Source organism: Olea europaea, unplaced genomic scaffold (genome assembly GCF_002742605.1).
Source record: "Olea europaea var. sylvestris unplaced genomic scaffold, O_europaea_v1 scaffold1384, whole genome shotgun sequence".
Lineage (NCBI taxonomy): Eukaryota > Viridiplantae > Streptophyta > Magnoliopsida > Lamiales > Oleaceae > Olea > Olea europaea.
This window is the reverse complement of record NW_019231356.1, coordinates 40,723-55,272: the sequence shown is the minus strand read 5'-3', so window position 1 is coordinate 55,272 and position 14,550 is coordinate 40,723. Positions and strand designations below refer to the sequence as shown.

Here is a 14,550-nt window from a genome sequence, read left to right as displayed (position 1 = left end):
GGGAGTCATCAGCCTAAAGCTTGCTACAAGGGTCATATAGAAAGTAAGAAAATGAAGAAATTGATAAAAAGTCATCTTGTCGAGCCTTTATAACTCGAGTGAATAAGACTGCAAGGGTTTAAAACCTGGTGCCCTAAAGCCAACTGGTTTGGGAGTCATCACCTAAAGCTCGTTACATGGGTTATATAGAAAGCAAATGAGAAGATGGCACAAAAAAAGCCCTCGTTGGACATTTGGTTGATAGAACTATAACCTTGATGCGAGGCAAGTAGCTTAGTTTAATCCTAAAGATTGAAGCATTCAAAATAAGGAGAGTCTCTACTTGTTGATATGTGAACTTGTAATGGTAAAATCTATCCAAACTAAGAGAGGGTAAGGATTAAAATTGTTTAAACTTCTAACCTTAGACTACACCTCGGAGTAATTGTGTGAAAAGAAAGCATTTGGGGGTTGTGTATCTCTCGAGTGACGTAAAAATAAATTTGACCACTATGGGTTGGGAATAAACTAATCATAAGCTTGATATGTTGGCATGAGTTCACACACACACATTGAGTTTTGCATTTGATGAGTAAAGGTTGATTCAATTCTCGCACTCTTGATATTGTTTCTATTATTATTACTAAGTCCAATCCTGAGCACGGCAAGCTATTAAGCCATGTTTGTTCAGCATTAAGTCACTACATTGTTTGAGGATAAACAATAGTTTAAGTTTAGGGGATTTGATAAGTGTGTTTTTACACACTTATTTAGCTCACAAACATGACTTAAACATGGACAAAGTAGTTGAATTATGACTTAATCTCATTAAATTCATGCAATGTAGGTGTTTCTATGGAAAAGATGGAATTCAGAAGAAAAGAGCCGAAAAGGACCAAAACGAAACAAAGCGATAGTTCGGGGACCAAAGGTGCAAATATTGGAAAGTTGAGCTAAAGTGCAGAATGAGAATGAAAATATGCCAAGTACGAGATTGAGGACGATACAAGACGATCGGAGGAAGAAAGAAGTAATATTGGACTAAATTGAAGAAAAGTGAAAGATGAAGGACTAAATTGCAATTAATCAAAAGATGAGCCGAGCAAGTGATCAAGGAATTGATTGACCCAAACATCAATTAGGAGTCAATATTTGATAATGGAACAAAGGAAAGAAAGAAAAGAAATCAAGAAAAGAGAAAACGAAGTTCATGGTCCAAAACAGCAAGGTTGTAAAGTTACAACCATGCGGTCGCACAGAACTATGCCATGTGGCCGCACATAAGGTTGTAGGGATTTTAATGAGGCAGTTCACTTGAACCATGCTGTCGCATGGTTTAACACTATGCGGCCGCATGGCTTTAAAAATCGAAGAAAATTCTGAACTTGCGTTTTTAATTGAAACTCTTTCGGGGCTCTGTGAGGACATGATATAAAAGCCAAAATTTATCAGAAATAGGGTAGAACGTCCAGGGAGAAGAAAAATATAACTTTTGAAGGCAAGAAACACGATCTTGAAGTCGATTCCACAAGAATTCAAGTGGGTTTTCAAGGCTTTATTCAAGATTTCAATAAATTTTCATACGGGTGATGTTCTTTCTATTTATTAGTTTCTTTTTTTTCTATAATTATGAATAGTCTAGGCTAGGTTTTCAATTCACTAGGTGATCGATGAACCATTTTTTGTTATTTTAATTCCATATTTCATGAATTTAATATAAAGACTCGTTTGGATAATTTGATTGGTTTATATGCATTGATTTTCTTCCGCAATTAGTGGCCAATGATTGTGTGAGTGTTGATGACTTATTTCTTACATTTGAGAGAAGTGAAATAAGTCCGATAAGGTATAAATCAACATAGGGTCTGATAGGGGATAGAGATATATCTCTATGTTTTATGCAATTCTCTAATTGTTCACAAAACCACATGCATTCTTGTATATTTGCATCATCCATAGAGATATAGGCTGGTCGTGTGCAAAAATAGGTCAAATATATATCGAGAGAATATGTTGGATAGATTTAGGAACATTGAATTTGGCAAATTTCCGTCGGGTAATTAATTTTATGAAATTAGGATTTTTTATAACTTCAATTGGGGATTCATGATCCTAATGACTTTATTTTGATTCATTTCCATAAATTAGCTTTTGAATTTGCATAATTTCATTTACTTGAGTGTTTGAGTCGTTTAATTAAAGAAATTTCGAGATTAGGGTTTCTAATTGAGAAATTAGGATTTTAATTGAAATTAGGGCTTTTTGCATTTGGACCATATTTTCACTCAATTAGATTCGGTTAAGGCTAGATTATATAGAATTGAACTACTCAATCTCTATGGGACGATATTCGGACTTTTAAAAATTCACTTTATTACTTGTTATGATCCGTACACTTGCGGTAGTTTTAAATCGAAAGAAATATTTCGTGAACAGCCACAAATCTTTCCAAACTCATATGGCTTACCGTATTGTTATTGTACAAGAAATCTAGAAAATCCAGTTGCATCAAGAACCACTGCAGCCTGAATAGCAATACCATCATTGCAAATCAACGAAGATTTCGATTCCTCGTGGATTACTTTCACAACCTTGGCTTGATGATATTTAATGCCGTTCGACATGCATTTTTGCATCATTTTCGATTTCAGTTGCTTCCTGTTAACCCTTCCACAATCATTTTATTTTCTTTTTATTTTCTTTAATCAATTCTTTTTTCTATTTATGTTCATTATTTGTATTTTCTATAATGGTATGTCGTTAATTAGTTTACATTGAAGAAATTTTTTTCAACAATGGGTTTGAAGCATCCCGACCATAATTTTCTTTATTCATTTTCCCTTTTCCTAGCCTTGGGCGCCATTTGTTTGAGGAAATGCTCAACGGAATAACTATTCAAATACCTTGTCTCGGAGAGTTTCTTTTTTTTTTTTTTGTAAGATTTTTTTTTCCTTTCTTTTCTTTTCTTTTCTTTTTTTCTTTCTTTCTTTCTTTTTTTTTTCTTTTTTTTGGTTAAATCACTGCTTATAAGTCAATAACATGTGATTCTTTGTTGATCTTAAAATTCATGTATACAAGCCAAGTTGACATAAACTTGTTGCATTTAAAAATAAGGTATATTCTTATTTTCCTTAATAAAAAGCTCATTACTCAACTATATCTTCGATTTGTGTTGAATGAAACTGGATATTATAGATGGGAGTTTGGGAGTCCTTGATTTGAATCAAAGACATCATGCTTCTCAGAAACAGGAATTTAAAATTCGACCGATTTTTGTACGTGGATAAGAAACTAAACGTTCTCTGGCTTCATTCTTCCTCAGAGACGGAAATTGAAAGATTTACGAGAATTATTAATGAACATCCGTTTCCTGATAAACCATTGCATCCCACTCTTCACTCACCCCATTTGTGGAAAATGTTCTTGGTAGATTGTTTGCTGTGCACTCAAATGCCCTCAAAGCTTAGGAGTTCTTCCAATAATCTCTTCTCCGTGACAAGTACGTTCCAAGATCATATGGTTCTGAGAAGACTCTCCACATACTGACACGGTTGCGATACTTTGACAAAGCCTGGGAATTAATGGAAAGAATTAAGCAGACTCACAATTCCTTGCTCACTCTAAAGTCAATGAGCATCATGTTATCGAGAATTGCAAAATTCCAATCCTATGAAGACACTTTGGAAGCATTTTGGAGGATGGAGACTCGGATATTTTCAGGAAGCAAATTTGGCACAGATGACACAACTCGTGTCGAATCACCCTATGGACCCAAAACGTGACATGTGCCGATCGTAGATGCTAATTAGATGTCAGATATACCACCAAGGCTGACTATGAGTTACTACAAAATATGTGACAAAATCAAATCAAATGTTTAAATAAATAAATATTACAATGGGCCCATAGTAACTACTTCATGTTTTGTCAAATTGACTCATATCATTCAATATGTCGTGTGGCTCCAACTCTGAAATCACCAGGCTCCTCAAGCCATCAAGAACTAATACAATACCACCTGTAAGAATAATTTTCGAAAAATATGAGTTGATAGCTCAGTGAGTGGAAGAGTTCAAAAATAATTATACTTTTTCCTTTAAACTTTTTTACCAAACATTAAGTTTATATCGTTTAATATTCACATAATAGACTCATACAATTATAGTGGAAAAGTGAGACATTCTCATAGCACTGTAAATATCATCTCATAATTACGATATAGTAACCAACTGATATCTATACCACCATCTCTCACATCACATGTGATCTACCAAAAATGTACCCTCTGACTAAAATCTGTAATTCGCCCCTCGAGCTAAGTACTTTCGCCATGAGCCTTTGGTCCCCTCCGTAGACGAAAGTAGGTCTCATGACCTCTAGTAATCAATTCTTAAACACAGCCAAGGCCCCTCAATGAACTATATGTACACGGTCACAATCCCTTCATCCCTATTTGACCCCTTAGTGCAGTATAGAATATGGCCAAGGCCCGTCAGTGAACCAAAAAAAATATAATCGTGGGTACTTTTCTGGTCGATCTCAAAATCACATCTCATATTCCAATTGACAATGTAGCATATACAATCTTTGAAATCCCACATGTGTTATAATAAAAGATATTTCCATAAGTACTATATAATTCAAATACATAATTGCACATACTTTGATAATATACTTAATACATAATTACTTTAAATATATTTATATTTTTCCACTCACAAAACTGTGTTCGCCAAAATCAACTCGGTTAATAATATATCAACAATTAACTATTTTAAGTAATCTCAATAATTAAATAGGCAGTACTCAAACTTAATTATTTCACGTTTAAGCAATTTCTAAAGTCTCTTTAATTACTAAAACTAGTTTTCTTTCATTTTACTCAATTTCATAGCTTATTATACTTAACCCTTTCAATAAAATTTAATTTAATTTAACAACTATAAAATTAAACATAACCTTTCAGAAAGTAACTTTTTACTTACATTAAACTTTGAAGAATTCCAGCCTATTAGTGGAAGAACTTAAAACATGTTGGCGAAAATTTTCTATATATTTTTTTAATGCTTGACATCTTGACCTTTTTTTTTTTTTAATTAATGTATTACAAAACTCACCCCCTTAAAAGAATTTCGTCCTCGAAATTCAATCGACTAAGTACGAAAAAGTCTTGGATACTAAGAACACGTCTACTTTTCACTTTCTCATGTCGCTTCTTCTATAACATTATTTCTCCTTAATAGTTTAACCAAAGTAATAGTCTTACTACGTAAGACATGTTCCTTTCTATCAAATATCTGAACTGATTCTTCTTTATATATAAGATTATCTTTCAATTCCACTAATAATCTTATAGCATAAGTTAAATCTGATGTCCATTTGATAAGCCTCGAACATATGGAATACATGTTGAACCGATACCTTAAAAATCATCCTAATGATCAATATATGATATTTTTAACGTTTCATTTTATCCCCTAACGATAATATAACCACAACTTCAAGTTCAGCTCTTTTTTTAATACAAATATACCTTAACCTCATGTTCTCATTAAGTATTGATCTTCCCACCATGTGATAACTCCAATATTCCTAAATGTCTATCTCAATATAGCCAACCATATATTAAGTTTTAATACAATCTACAACTAATCCATATTTTATCATTCCACTTAGAGAACATTTTCTAAACAATAAGATAAATTATTATCATGAATCAATCGCTTATCATCTTAGATATAAGAGCATGTATTTTCTCAAAATTTCTTGATAGCAAAACTTTTAACATTTCTATACACATACGAATTTTGTTCTTTCTTTCTATGAATGGACAATAATAACATTTAATCCATGAAAATATATACTCTTATTCCATAAATAAATCGTTGATCTATCATCAATGCATAATCCTTCTTGTATATCACATAAAAACCTTTAATTAAGATAATGTAACATAAAGATACTATTTCACAATAAGTAAAATCTATATTTGATGATCATCTTAAACTTTAGGCATAGCCAACATCTTTTACTTATATTCCTTAACAACTATATTTTGATAAAAATGGAATAATTTGTTCATGATCCATACAATTGAAAATAACCCAAAAATTACATCACTAAAATTTCAATTAATTCATCTTAACTTCAAGATTTAACTCAAAGCTTTCCAAATTGTATGGAATATAACACAATAATCCAACGAATGATCTTAACAAAATTAATTAATTTAATAACCCAAATCTGTCATCACAGTATTTTGCTATAGGGCAACCATTATATTCATTTACATGCTATTCACCATATTATTTTATGATCATGTAACCTTGGCATTTAATGTCATATCCTATGACCTAAAACATTTAATTACATCAATTTTCCTTAATATCACAAGATAATAACTTTCATATTTAGCACGTGAACATTTCACACATCAATATACAGCATGTTAATTTCCCAATCTCAATAAATTTCAACTTTACCATTCTCTAATTTTTTTTTTTTTTAATATTCACATAAATAGACCTAAATGCACATATCCATTTAATTCTATTTGTAAAGCAACAAATCACCCTATAATAAGTAATCATTAAGAAGTTCATCCTTATTATTCTCACATTCCATATAATCAAACAACTCATAAATAATCGAAATAATTGGAATTGTCATTAATTTCCTCGATGCCTAAAATACGCTATAACACATTGTCATCTATCAATCAACAAATCATCATTTTGTCATCCATGATTTCTTATCATATAGCATAAATATGCACTATTATGATTTCTATTATCATCTCATATAAGTGGCCATAAATCACCACAAAATTTTGATAACAATAACGACCATTTGGCTTCAAAAATAATTAAAATTTCTCACTGATTGTCATCAATCACATATTATATCATTTCATTGTATTTATCGTGCAAGCTATAACTAAAAATTTTCCTATAAATTATGATCTATTCAACTCTTAATATGTTACATACACCATAATTCCAACAACTAATAACAGTTCCAACCATCAGATCATTGCAAAAATCCTACTTACATACTAGTCATTTTTGGCTCTTATAAAAATAATTTTCAATCATTTTCGGTTCCATACATTCGAGCTTGAGAACTTGTATGCCAGTGTTTGAACTATGAAGACTTTCAAAACTTTATAAACCATGTTCTGATACCACTTTGATATGACCTGTCCCAAATTACCCTATGGACCTGAAACGTGACGTGCGCCGATGGTTGATGCTGACTAGATATCGAATCCACTGCCAAAGCTGATTATGAGTTACTACAAAATATGCGACAAAATCAAATGTTTAAATAAATAAATAAATATTGCAATGGGCCCATAGTAATTACATCATGTTTTATCAAATTGACTCATGTCATTCAATATGTCGTGTGGCTCCAACTCTAAAATCACCAGGTTCCTTAAGCCATCAAGGACTAATACAATACTACTTGTAAGAATAATTTTAGAAAAATATGAGTTGATAGCTCAGTGAGTGGAAGAGTTCAAAAAATAATTATACTTTCTCCTTTAAATATTTTTATCAAACATCAAGTTCATATCGTTTAATATTCACATGATAGACTCATACAATTATAGCCAGAAAGTGAGACATTCTCATAACACTGTAGATATGATCTCATAATCACGATATAGTCATCAAGTAATATCTATACCACCATCTCATCACATCACATGTGATCCACAAAAATGTACCCTCTAACTAAAATCTATAATCCGCCCCACGGGCTAAGCACTTTCGCCACGGGCCTCTGGGCTCCTCTGTGAACAAAAGCGGGTTTCATGACCTTTGGTAATCAATTCTAGAACAATGCCAAGGCCCCTCAGTGAATTATATGTACACGATCACGACCTCTTCATCTCTAGTAGACCCCTCAGTGTAGTATAGAACATGGTTAAAGCTCCTCAATGAACTAGAAAAATATATAATGACGGGTACTTTTCTGGTTGATCTCAAAATCACATCTCATATTCCGATTCACAATATACCGTATACAATCTTTGAAATCCCACACGGTCACATACTTTGATAATATACTTAATTCATAAATATTTTAAAAATATTTATATTTTTCCACTCACAAAACTGTGTTCGCCAAAATCAACTCGGTTGGTAAAATATCTCGATATCCATATCGCTGCCTGAAATACGATATAATTTTTAAATTAACAATTAACTATTTTAAGGAATCTCAATAATTAAATAGGTGATACCTAAACTTAATCATTTCACGTTTAAACAATTTCTAAAGTCTCTTTAATCACTAAAACTAGTTTTTCTTTTATTTTGTTCAATTTCATAACTTATTATACTTAACCCTTCAATAAAATTTAATTTAATCTAACAATCTAACAACTATAAAATTAAACATAACATTTCAATAAGTAACTTTTACTTACCTTAAACTTTGAAAAATTTCAGCCTAATAGTAGAAGAACTTATTTCTAACATGTTGGCAAAAAATTTCTATTTTTTTTTTTAAAGCTTGACATCTTTAACTTGACCCCCTTTTTTAAAAAAATAAAATAAAATAAATCATTACAATGGATAAGTTCAATGTACTGATTCGAGCATTTTGCACACGGCGGCAGATGAAAGAAGCGATCTCTGTCTTCAACAAGAGGCATTCTTGACACGACACATCCCGAATCACCATAGTAGACCCGAAACGCGACTTGCGCCGATGATAGATGCTGACTAGATGTCAGGTCCACCACCAAGGTTGACTATGAGTTACTACAAAAAATGCATCAAAATCAAATGCTTTTATAAAACATAATGAGATAGACCCAAATTATTTATTTCATGCTTCATCAATATGAGTTATAACACTCAACATATCGTCTGACTCTCATTCCAAAATCATTAAACTCTTCCAGCTAAAAAGAATCAATTGCTACCGATAGAAAAATTACGGAAAAATATATGAGTTGATAGCTCAGTGAGTGGAGAAGTTCGAAAATAATTATACTTTTTCAATTTTACATTTTTATCGAAAATCGAGTTCATATCATTTAATAATTCACAAGATAACATCATGTAATTATAACCAAAAGTAAAATATTCACATAATGTCGTAAAATATCATTTCAAAATCATGATATATCAGCTGATAAATATGCTATAATCTCATCACATCAAACGTGCTGAACAATCCACCAAAAATGTACCATCTAACTGAAATATATAATTTGTCGCTCGAGCTAAGAACTTTCGCCACGGGCCTTTGACCGCCTCCGTGAACGAAAACTGGTCTTAAAGACCTCTCATAACCAATTCTAGAATACGGCCAAGGCCCCTTAGTAAACTATATGTACACGGTCGAGACCCCTTCATCCCCAGTCCAAGACCCCTCAGTGTAGTATAGAACACGGCCAAAATCCCTCAATGAACTAGAAGAAATATATAATCACAGGTACTTTTCTGGTCGATCTCAATATCACATCTCATATTCTAATTCACAATGTAACGTATACAATCTTTGAAATCTCACATGTAGCATGATAAAAGATATTTCCATAATAACTATGTAATTCGAACACATAATTGCTTATAATTGTACATACTTTAACAATATATTTAATTTATAAATATTTTAAAAATATTTATATTTTTCCACTCACAGAACTATGTTCGCCAAAATCAACCCGGTTGGCAAGATATCTCGATATTCGTGACTCTGCCTAAAATATGATATAATTTTTAAATTAACAATGAATTATTTTAAGCAATTTCAATAATTAAATAGGCGATACTCAAATTTAATCATTTCACGTTTAAGCGATTTTCATAGTCTATTTAATCACTAAAACTAATTTTTCTTTCACTTTATTCAATTTCATAGTTTATTATACTTAACCCCTTCAATAAAATTGAATTAACTCTAAAAATCTATTAACTATAAAATTAAATATAACCTTTCAATAAATAACTTTTTACTTACCTTTCAAAATTGAGGAATTCAAGCCTAATAGTATAACTCGTTTATTTTCTAACAACTTGGCAAATTCTCTTCCTCTTTTTTTTCCTTCTTTTTTTTCTTTCCTCTCTTTTCTCTCCATTCTCGGCTTCTCTCACCTGTGTATTATGAAAATTGGTTTGGATTTTTATGGAATTGGATTGATATAAAAGTCAATCCAATTCCACCGCCTAACCTTTCATATATATATATATATATATACACACATTTTTTTGTCTTTCTCTCTCTCTCTCTCTTTTTCCTTTTTAAAGTATAGCATGATATGTTTGACTCTCTTTTATATATTTACATATTTTATATTTAAGGTACTACAAAACTCTCCTCCTTCAAAAAATTTCGTTCTTGAAATTTAGTTGGCCAAGATTTGCACATACAAATATGTAGAGAACACATTTGATTATCACTTGTCATAATGCTTCTTCTATTGAATGATTTCTCCCACGAACTTTTAGTTCCAAAATTTAATCTTTAATATCATACTTTTAATAACTTCCTACGAGCCAATATATGATATTCTCATCTCTTTTTTTTTCTTTTTTTCTTTTTTTCCAAAGCCTTAGGAAAACTCAATTATTTTTCCAATTGGAAGTTCAAAATAACACTTTTCATGTTCTCCAAATCTTCACCTTACGTCCTAATTTAAAATATTCTCTAATCACATTCTTTTTCTATAACAATGGTTACATATTAAGATCGAACAACAATCTTTCACCCATTTCGTCGTACGTCCTTGGAATATCTCAATATTAAATATAATCTCAATTATCATCACTTATATCTAGTTTTTATATGTCAATTCCATGAAAATAAATAATTATCCAAGTCTCCTTTAATTAGCCATTCATAGTTGATAGCCTCTCTTTTAAACTTGTCTTCATATTGTCTACATTCTATCAAAAGAAGATGCACAATGTAATCTAATTATCTAATTTCTTACAACTAACTAAAGATAAATACTCAAATTCCACCATGTAATTAACAATATTGTCTAAATATAATTTTGTAAGTCCATCCGATGAACTGATTATATCATTTGAAAAGAATCTTGTACCTTTATCAATCTATCCACAAGGATTTAGATATTATTTTGTCTCCATTCCGTGTATTTGGAATCCTCAAAAAAAATACTTTAAGGGTAACTACCTCCATTCTCAATATCTCCAAAAATTCAATTGTTCATGATTTTCTAAAATTCTAGTTATCCCTAGCAAAACAACTGAGATAGCTCAATATGTTTTTTTTCCTTTAATTCTATATCACCCAATGATAATATATACACAATTTTCATTTCCATTATTTTGAATAAAATATACCTTAAACTCTGATGATTGATAAGTATTGATATTTTTTGCAATGTGACGACATAATCCCAATATAACCAACTTTAAATCATGTTTTAATCATGCCTCTTCAACAATCTATAATATAATTCATAATCTATCATTTTACTTCAGAACACATTCTAAACCTTAACATAATCCATTATCATAAATCAAATTCTCATCAACTTTTGATACAAGAATACATGTTTCCTCATAATTTAATTTGATAGCAACACTTTTTACATCATTAAATCCACACAATTTTGGTGCTCTTTCTTTCTATGAAGAGACCATTATAACAATCAATCCATGATAATTCTATACTCTTATTCCATAAAGAGGTCATCAACATATTACCAATGCATTATCTTTCTTGTATATCATACAAGACTTTCAATAAAGAGTATAACCTAAAGATACCGTTCTACATTGGAATAAATTTACATGATGATCGTCTTAGACTTTAGGCTATCCAACATGTCAACCATATGTTCCATAACGTGTAGATTTCGATAAGAATGGAATACTTTATTTATGTAATCTAAAAAATACAATCGAAAATAACTCAAAATTTACATCACTAAAACTTCATTAAGTTCAACTTCGAAATTTCAAATTCTATGGAATATAACACAATACTCCAACAAATGGCCTTTAAAAAAAATTAATTAATAACCCAAATCTTTCATCACATTATTTTACTATAGGACAACCATTATATTCATTTACATGATATTCACCATATCATATTATGATCATGTAACCTTGACATTTATCGTCATATTGTATGACCTAAAACATTTAATTATATCAATTTTCCTTAAGATCACAAAATAATAACGTTCCACACATCAATGTACCACCAAAATTGCACATGTTAATTTTCCAATTTCAATAAATTCCAACTTTATCATTCTCTACTCCTTTTTATTTCTCGATTCACATAAACATACCTAACTACACATATCCATTTAATTATATTTCTTAAGCAACAAATAATCCCATAATCGGTAATTATTATGAAGTTCATCCCTATTATTCTCACATTCCTTTTAATAAAATAACTCATAACTAATCGATATAAGTGGAATTACAGTTAATTTTCCTTAATGCCTAAAATACACAATAACACATTGTCATCTATGAATCAACAAATCATCATTTTTTCTTCCACAATTTCTTATCATATAACATAAATATACACCATCATGATTTCTATTATCATCACATATAAATGGCAACAAATCATCACAAAATTTTGATAATACTAATGACCATTTGGCTTCAAAATAATTAAAATTCCACGCTGGTTGTAAAATCTATAACTTTGAATGCCTCGCAAATCATCAAAATATGTTCAAATCTTAATAGGCTACATACACCATAGTTCCAATCCAACAACTAATAACATTTCCAAACATTAGATCATTGCAACTACCATACTTACATACTAATCGTTTCTAAATCTGTTAAAATTTATTTTTTTTTTATCATTTTTGGTTCCACAAACTAGAGAGCTTGTGATTTCTGCTACCACGACATGTGATCATATTCACCGAACATGCATGAACAAAAATTTTCAAAACCATGCTCTGATATCACTTTAACACGACCCGTCCCGAATCACCCTAGTGGACCCGAAACGTGACGTGTGCCGATGATAGATGCTGACTAGATGTTATATCCACCACCAAGGCTGACTATGAGTTACTACAAAAAATGAATCAAAATCTAATGTTTTTGTAAAACATAATGAGATGGGCCAGAATTATTTACTTCGTGCTTCATCAATATGAGTTATAACACTCAATATATTGTGTGGCTCTCATTCCGAAATCGTTAGGCTCTTCCAACTAAAAAGAATCAATTGCTACCTGTAGAAAAATTACAGGAAAATATATGAGTTGATAGTTCAGTGAGTGGAGAAGTTCGAAAATAATTATACTTTTTCAATTTTACATTTTTATGAAATTCGAGTTCATATCATTTAATAATTCACAAAATAACCTCATGTAATTATAACCAAAAGTAAAATATTCACATAAGGTCGCAAAATATCATCTCAAAATCATGATATAAATATCAGTTGATAACCATGCTATAATCTCATCGTATCAAACGTGCTAAAAAATCCACCAAAAATGTATCATCTGACTGAAATATATAATCCTACTCTCGGGCTAAGAACTTTCGCCATGTGCCTTTGGCCCCCTCTGTGAACGAAAGTTGGTCTAAAAGACCTCTCATAATCAATTCTAGAACACGGTCAAGGCCCCTCAGTGAACTATATGTACATGATCGAGACCCCTTCATCCCCGGTCCAAGACCTCTCAGTGTAGTATAGAACACGACCAAGGCCCCTCAGTAAACTAGAAGAAATATATAATCACGAATACTTTTCTAGTCGATCTCAAAATCACATCTCATATTCCAATTCACAATGTAACGTATCAATCTTTGAAATCTCACATGTATCATAATAAAAGATATTTCCATAATAACTATGTAATTCAAACACGTAATTGCATATAATTGCACATACTTTAACAATATATTTAATTTATAAATATTTTAAAAATATTTATATTTTTCCACTCACAGAACTATGTTCGCCAAAATCAACCCGGTTGGCAAGATATATCGATATCCGTGTCTCTGCCTGAAATATGATATAATTTTTAAATTAACAATGAATTATTTTAAGTAATTTCAATAATTAAATAGGCAACACCCAAACTTAATCATTTCATGTTTAAACGATTTTCATAGTCTATTTAATTACTAAAACTAGTTTTTCTTTCATTTTACTCAATTTCATAGTTTATTATACTTATCCCTTTCAATAAAATTGATTTCAGTTTAAAAATCTAATTACTATAAAATGAAACATAACCTCTCAATAAATAGCTTTTTACTTATCTTTCAAAATTGAAGAATTCAAGCCTAATAGTATAACCCACTTATTTTCTAACAACTTGGCAAATTCTCTTCTTCTTTTTTTCCTTCTTTTTTTTTTGTTTTCCCTTTCCTCTCTTTTCTCTCCATTCTCGGCTTCTCTCACTTGTGTGTTATGAAAATTGGTTTGGATTTGTATGGAACTAGATTGATATAAAAGTCAATCCAATTCCACCGCCTATATATTGTCTTTTTGTCTCTCTCTCTCTCTCTCTCTCTTTTCTTTTTAAAGTATAGCATGATATGTTTGACTCTCTTATATATATATATATATATA

The 14,550-nt window shown here is 30.7% G+C and overlaps 1 pseudogene; it reads left to right on the top strand.

Moving 5' to 3' along the window:
* Positions 1-3,213: 3,213 nt before the first annotated feature.
* LOC111375531 overlaps positions 3,214-14,550 on the top strand; it is a 14,381-nt pseudogene continuing 3,044 nt past the window's right edge.